We start from the raw sequence: 7,465 nt of genomic DNA on the forward strand, positions 1-7,465 counted from the left end.
ATAGACAGTATTTATGAACACAAAATACCACCAGACTAAATATTTACACGTAGAATAGATATAAATCCTATCATGGCTCAGAGTAATAATCTCTACTTCTTCATCGTACCCTAAAACCGTTTCTTCCCTAATCCCATACACAGAACAGAAAAAAATAGCACCTGTTTTTAGCTGGCCAAAACACAGAGTCAGAAAGAAGCCCAGTGTTGCCTGGAGATGTATTTTGTCCCCAGAGACTGGACAGAGGTTGACTCAAGGAGGAAGGAGACAAAGGGGAGGCGGGAGGCTCTTGTTATGAGGAGGAAGTTCACAGCTCCAGGGTGAGAAGATGAAACTTCTTGGAAACTCAAGATGTTGAGTGGTAACGAACAGCACAAAGTGCTCCACCAGGAGAACTTGAAGAAGGGTCAAGGTTTATGGGTACAAGGACCCGAAACGGACTCTGACTGATATAGGAAGAAAAGAAATCCCTGGGTTTTCTCGTTACCACCACGTTGGTGCTGCTTAGAGCCCGGCGGCCCTTAGCTCCGCTGTCTGTGCGCGTGTCCTGGGGAATCATCGGGTTGGAAGGACTTTTAAAAATGTGGGAGGAAAGAGCCAAAAGCTGAAGATAGCCCGATATCACCGGTCTTCTTAGCTCTACCATCGCCAGATTTTAGTTTGGAAGAATTTGAGGTTATTGAGGGCAACGGCGGGTGGCAGAAATCAGACTTGGTGGAAATCTAGGTTGGCTCCAGTTGAAACAGCTTGAACCGGGTCCCTGCGACTCACCTTCTGCACCAATTATGAGAGCGATGACGTCGATGTGAGTGGGTAGAAATGAGAAGACCCAGAGTTCCCATCTTTCCTGCCCTGCTCCTCTCCATCTGCACTCTGCCTTGACCTACCCCATGGGACCCCTCAAGGCATGCCAGGTACTTCCTCCAAGACCTATTTAGGGACAGGCCTTGGATATTCTGAAGCGCCTTTACATGGAGCACAAAGATGATGATGATGATGATGATGATGATGTGTCTTTTGCCAAATGGATGAGCAGCTTCCGGGGTCACAGCTGGATAGAGGAGGATGAGTGAGGACTCCGGGACCGCCGTGGATCACAAGATGCCAGTTACAGGAAAAGCTGCCTGCCCTGCCCACTTCCTGTGCTTCCCAGAATGATGTCGTCTGCCAGCCATCCTAGAAGGTATTCTTATGAGAACCAGGGATCTCGATGCCACACTCGTGTGCGGGATCCCAGAAAGTGCTCAGGGGATGGGTCATTCAAGGAGCCATTAATGGGATCAAAAGGAAGATCCCATTCCAAAATTCAGTCATTTTCAGACTCCTTTGAACAGCAACCGTGCTTTAGAACCAAACGTTCCGTCTCTTTGGGACCTGAGAGCAGAAAGGAGAGAAATGAGAGAGAATGCCGGTTTCTGGAAGTGAGGTCTTGCAAGAAAGTGGAGGGAAAAAGGAGCTCTAGGAAGGAAGAGCGTGGAGAAGCGTACCTGCCCCCCCTGTCTGAAAAAATGCTCAAATAACCCTTGGCTTCCACACCACAACTACCGACGCTGCTGTGTTTTTTGAGCCCCAATTCACCAGACCCAGGAACGGTACCTGTAAGAGGGTCTGCAGATGCTGAGTGACTCAGGTGGGTGGTTGATTCAGCTGCTCCCCAAGACAGCTTGCATCATACCCCACCTGCTTTTCAGAGTATGATCTGTTCTGTTGGCCTTTTAGGGGAATAGAAAGAATAAAAGGTATTTTAATAGAATAAAATTATTCTTGAAAATGTAAGGAGAGATATTTAAAGAGCCACCCACACATCTTCACCAACCCTTCTTCCACTAAGTAAAAGTTATTGGTGTGACTCAATAAAAAGAAAAGAGAAAGAAATCCCTGGAAAGTATGTTGAGAGATCACAGAATGGCCAGGAAACCTGGAGAACCGGGCTCTCACAAGGGGCAAGGACAGAATCAGGTGAGGTTAGAACTGGGATGGGTGGAGATGTGCGTTCTTCCCATTTGCTCCAGCCTGCACGTCGGTCCCTGACCTGCAAGCAGAGAGCTGGCGATGAAGGGCGGCCGAGCTACAGCAGAGCAAACTGCAAGAGCAATCATGGGAAACTTTGTCTTGATTCTGTTTACGGAAAATCTAGAAGCAGCGAGCTAATTCAAGGTGAAATAAATAAGGGTAAGGGTTTGTCAAAAGATTCTGAGGATAATGACAATATTTATGATTTCTCTGCTTTTGACATTAGATCCAGTAGTTTCCAAACGCAGGCACACCTGACAACAACAGAATGAAGTAGAATGCTCTCATTGCTCCCATTTTACAGCAACAAGACGGGAAGCACAAAAAGTTTTCTTTAATTTGTCTAAGGCCACGTAAAGTGGAGTCGCTCAGCCCTGACTCTCTGGGACCCCATGGACCGGTAGCCCACCAGGCTCCTCCATCCATGGAATTTTCCAGGCAAGAATACTGGAGTGGGTTGCCATTTCCTTCTCCAGGAGATCTTCCCGACCTAGGGATCAAACCTGGGTCTCCCCCATTGCAGACGGATGCTCTACCGTCTGAACCAGCAGGGAAGCCCCTAAGGGCACATAAGGACAGAACTATTTTTACAACCCAGAATTTGTGCACCCGAGCACAGCTTAGTTGGGTCTTTCTTCTCAAAAGTGAGTGTGTCAAGATTTCTCTGCTGCAGAGATGGGAAGAAGACCAAGAAGAGGAGAGAAGGCAAGAGAGGGAGGAGGGAAGGGTAGAAGCACAAATTCTTTTATTCTCTCCTTCCTCCCCTCTCCTTTTGCCTCCTTCATTCTTGGGTCTGCCAGCCCTCTCCCTCCTTCCCCACACTACGACCCGGACTGAAGCAATGTTCGCCTCTAGGGATCCTGGCCCAAGTCTCCTGGGAGGTCTCAATGCCCTCCTCCCAAACCCGCCTTCCCCGCTTGGTTTTCGCCCTTTCCCGCTCCCAGGTGGACCCCACAGAACGCAGCCTACCCAGCTGGGCGCTCCACCCGGCAGGCAGTGCTCCGGAGACCTTTCCGTTTGCCCGCCCAATGGGGTGCTGCGAAATCCAAAAACCGGGATAAAGGCTTTTAAAACAGGACTGTTCACTTCGAAAACTATTCCGTATTTCCATCCTCAGGGGTCTTCATGGGACGAAGGGCTAAAGACGACAATGTATTCATCCAAGTCCTGGAGCGTCCCAGCGAGTGCCAGACTCTGTCCTGGGCATGCTGACACAGGGCGACCATCCCCGCGACCAATGTGCTTAGTCGCTAAGTCCTGTCCGACTCTTTGCGCCCCCATGGACTTAGCCTGCCAGGTTTCTCGGCCCATGGGGATTCTCCAGGTAAGAATACTGGAGTGGGTTGCATGCCCTCCTCCAGGGGATCTTCCCAAACCAGGGATTGACCCCGGGTGTCCTGCATTGCAGGCGGATTCTTACCGTCTGAGCCCCCAGGGAAGCCCACTCTGGCGGAAACCGCCTGGTGGACGCAGGAAACCGAAGCACAACCTCGGCCCCGGAGGCCTTTGCCTGGGTGGGCAAACTCTCATTCGTTGGGTGTAGGCGCCGAAACGGGAAGAGCCATCAATGGGAGCCCACCGGGTGTTTAGCCGTCCTTGGATCTATTTCGGTTCAGACCCGGAAGCTTCGTGCCCTGGATGCCGGGTTCTCCGGGGGCGCTGGCATCTGCGGCGGGTAGGGGGCAGGAAAATGGCACCGTTTCTCTGGGGGACAGAACGCTCACCCTGGGAATGCGTTAGGTAGGTCTACTCCATAGAGAGTCCAAAAGAACCCCGTACTGTTGTCTCTGTGGCGCAATCGGTTAGCGCGTTCGGCTGTTAACCGAAAGGTTGGTGGTTCGAGCCCACCCAGGGACGGTGGGGATGACATTTTAGGCAACACCAAAGAGAACTCCCTTTTGCCAGGAGGACACCGGAGAAGTGATGCGCCCAACGGACTTTCAGAGAAACACAACAGGAGTCAGGTGCAAAGGAACAGCGGGGAGGGCGCGTCCCGGGGGGATTGGAAGCGTCGGTCATTCCTGAGAGCCCAGAGCGCTGATCGCCGGCGCCGAGAGAAGGACCACCGAGGCGCGGGTCCGCAGCCATGGAGGGGCGGCTTCCACACCGCTGGGTTTCGGGGTCACCTGGGCCTCGGGCGCACCCACCGTCCCCGCCTCCTGCGGCTTCCGGGAGCTGGGGAGTCGGCGGGGGCGACCCCTGAACTCAGGGCGCGCAGCTGAGGGTCTGAGGATTCTGTGTTGGGTGAGGGACCCCGAAGGCAACCTGTGGGGGCCCAGGGGTCCTCACTTCATGGGAGAGGAGGAACCCTAAAGCAGGGCCCTCCGGAGCCGCCGTCTCCGTGCCTGAGAGAGCTTGGGGCTTCAAGGTTCCTCTTTGAGAGTTAAGAGTTGGTGGTGTGCTTAGTGGTGGCGGGACCTCGGGATTTCATGGATACAGTGTTCAGGAGCAGAGCTTGTCCCGTTTCCGTAGTGTAGTGGTTATCACGTTCGCCTCACACGCGAAAGGTCCCCGGTTCGAGACCCGGCGGGAACAGGGTTCCTCTTTCTTTTTCCCCGCCCTGAGATGTGCCTTCTCACTGGCAAAACCAACAGGCGCGAAAGGCACGGGGTGAGGCAGGGGACGCAGCTGGAGGAAGACTTGGTGACCACCTGGAAGTCTCTTTATTCAGCGCTAGGAGAGGCCCCGGAGCCACATCAGAGATCTGGAGGTGGACGGATCCGCTCATCACCCGCCACTCATCACCGAGCCTGACGACAAAGAAAACCGAGGTTACAAGGAGAGCAAGACCTGGGCTCGGCAGCACGCAGCGCTACAGCTAGACCAGGAGGGACCCAGTCCGCTACTTTGTGTCCTTGCCCCAGAGCAAAAGCGACGCCCAGGAAAGGAGACGTGAAGGGCGATGAGCAGCGGGGCCAGGGCTGGGAGCCCTGCACAGCGGCACACAGCCCTGGGCCGCTGCGACATTGCCTTTCCCGCTTTCTGACTTTCTGAAGGGTCATCTTCCACTCACCTTTCACCTGGAGAAGCTAAATAAGGTATTTGTCTACAGCTCCCTGGTGGTCTAGTGGCTAGGATTCGGCGCTTTCACCGCCGCGGCCCGGGTTCGATTCCCGGTCAGGGAAAGCTTTCTTTCTTCCAGCGTCTGCACTCACACAAGTCTCTCTCTTGCTGCCCAGATCGGAACTGTATTTTGCTTAAAGGTCCAATGCAGAACATTTCTGCACAGAGTTTCTAAATGCCGCTGAGTCCGGGCCTCAGGGTCCTGGACCTCGGGCTGGCTGTTGGAGCTGAGATGCCGTGAACAGCCTGTGCTGGCCAGCTCTGGCCTCCACTCTTTTCTCCTGGCGTGGTAAACCCAGAGTCTTACTTAACAGAGTTTTCATTCAAGGAGAATGTGGGGCTTCAGTTCCAAAAATTCATTAAAATCCAATACCAAAAGCTTTTGTAAGATACCAAAAGTTTGCAAGAATACGAACATCGTACATTCTGTACCTAAGTGCCCGGTTAACATCACATTCTTTCTTTGGATAAGAGTTATGACATCTCTTGATAGTAACGTGCCGATATCTCGGGATTGTTCCTTTCCTTTGACGTCCCTCTGAAAGCTAACTTCTGTGGGACTTGTCTTCCAAGGCCGGGGAACAGCTGTACCGACCAGAAGAGGGCCCTCTTGGCCCTTCAGGAACCTGGAATCCGTTCTCTTTAGGATGTAGAGAAGGTATATGTGTGTTAGTCGCTCAGTCCTTTTGGACTTTTGGCCATCCCTTGGACTGTAGCATTCCTCTGTCCTTGGGCCAGCGAAGCCCAAAACAAACATAACCACAATGCATTGGCCGGGAATCGAACCCGGGTCTCCCGCGTGGGAGGCGAGAATTCTACCACTGAACCACCAATGCCACCATAGAGAGGAAGTGCAAGGATATCCTAGATGGAGTTTTAGTCAGGTCTTTCTCAAGTGCAGGCCACTCATGCCCTGTGCTTGTAGGACGGTCTAGGCTTTCATCCTCCGCCCTCAGCTGCACCGGCTGCCCTCTGCCCTCTGGCCTCCTGCGGGTTGCTTTGGCGGGCACTCAGGTGTGCTTTGGATCCGTCTGAGTGGTGGAACCGCCTGCTGCTCGTGCTCACTGGCCCAGTCTTGTCCAAAACTCTTTGCGACCCCTTGTCCACCAGGCTCCTCTGTCCCTGGGATTGCCACGCCCCTTTGCTAGAAAACCCATCGAGGCAGTACAGCTGCCCCCTTGGCTCCTGCCTGGCTCCCTGTGCCCTGCAGGGAGCATAAAGTGTTCTGTCAGGACACAGAGGTGAAGAATCCTTCCCTGTGGTCGGAGGATGAGAGAGCCAGATGGGAAATGCTGCAAAGGGAGGGGAATATTCTCAAAAGCTTCCCAGAACTGCTGTGTGGGCGCGGTCGGTTGGGTGGCTGCCCTATGACAATAGTGCTTAGCCTTGTGTTCTGGCCTTGACCCAGTCCCAGGTCCAGTCTGAATTCAAGCACAGAGGCACCCTGCTTTCCCACACATATGTCATTCTGCCTCTCTCCAAGGGGAGTTCTGAACCACCTCTTCTATCTCAGTGAATAGCAACCATGTGGGTCTTTTATTTATTTATTTTTCCCCCTTTGTTTTGCTGAAATGTAACTCAGGAATATAAAAAAGGTTTGGCTCTAGATAAATCAGTGCTCTCCATGCTACAAACAAGAATAAAATTCAAGTTGACAATAAGGATGAATCTCGAATACTTTTACACTCCTGAAAATTCTAATAATTGATGTATAATTCCATAGAAAATATTTGTCCTGTCATGCTCCCAGAGATGACTCCTGGTATGCACCACACTGCTTTAATAATTTTCATCTAAAAACTCCTTCATGGTGACTTTCACATATATTATTATTTATAAAGTTTAAAATTATGTATCCCAGTAAATTAAATATACCATATAATATCTTTTAAATCAGGATTAAGTCTTTTGAGTCTCGAAATCACAGTGACTTAATTATTCCCCTTTCAATTTGGGGTCAATGTTTTTAGCTATCATCTAATATGTGCCTCTAAGTAGCATTTATCTGCCACAATTCAGCTCAATTTACGGTTTTAAGATCTATCATTAAGTTCTTTGACTGATATTAAATTGGTTGAATTAATGTATAATCTTTGCCTGGAGAATTTCTATTTAAGGTAGAAATAACAAAACACTGTTTAAATATAATGCTGCCCACATTTTTATAGATTACATATAGAGGGGCTATAGGTTAACAGCTTAAGGGAATGTGTGGGAACCTTTAGGAGATGTTCCTGAATGTAGCCATAACGTCACTTGAAGAAGAGTACAACACATGGACTCCCTAAGCTGAGAAGTAAGGACCCGTTGTTTACTGGAAGCACTCGTTTATTTATTTTTTTTAATTCCTGATTCTTAGTTACCTGCCTCCTAGGTCTCAAGTCACCAT

At 50.9% G+C, this 7,465-nt stretch overlaps 4 non-coding genes and 1 pseudogene across 4 annotated transcripts; 4 read left to right on the top strand and 1 right to left on the bottom strand.

Moving 5' to 3' along the window:
• Positions 1-935: 935 nt before the first annotated feature.
• LOC113890466 lies at positions 936-1,520 on the top strand (annotated as a pseudogene).
• A 2,276-nt stretch (positions 1,521-3,796) lies between these two features.
• On the top strand, positions 3,797-3,870 carry TRNAN-GUU. Its single transcript has one exon. It is a non-coding gene; the product is annotated as a tRNA-Asn (tRNA).
• Positions 3,871-4,475: 605 nt separating this feature from the next.
• Positions 4,476-4,548, top strand: TRNAV-CAC. The gene has a single exon. It is a non-coding gene; the product is annotated as a tRNA-Val (tRNA).
• A 518-nt stretch (positions 4,549-5,066) lies between these two features.
• Positions 5,067-5,138, top strand: TRNAE-UUC. Its single transcript has one exon. It is a non-coding gene; the product is annotated as a tRNA-Glu (tRNA).
• A 703-nt stretch (positions 5,139-5,841) lies between these two features.
• TRNAG-CCC lies at positions 5,842-5,912 on the bottom strand. The gene has a single exon. It is a non-coding gene; the product is annotated as a tRNA-Gly (tRNA).
• Positions 5,913-7,465: the final 1,553 nt, after the last annotated feature.

Source organism: Bos indicus x Bos taurus, chromosome 3, assembly GCF_003369695.1.
Source record: "Bos indicus x Bos taurus breed Angus x Brahman F1 hybrid chromosome 3, Bos_hybrid_MaternalHap_v2.0, whole genome shotgun sequence".
Classification (NCBI taxonomy): Eukaryota; Metazoa; Chordata; class Mammalia; order Artiodactyla; family Bovidae; genus Bos; species Bos indicus x Bos taurus.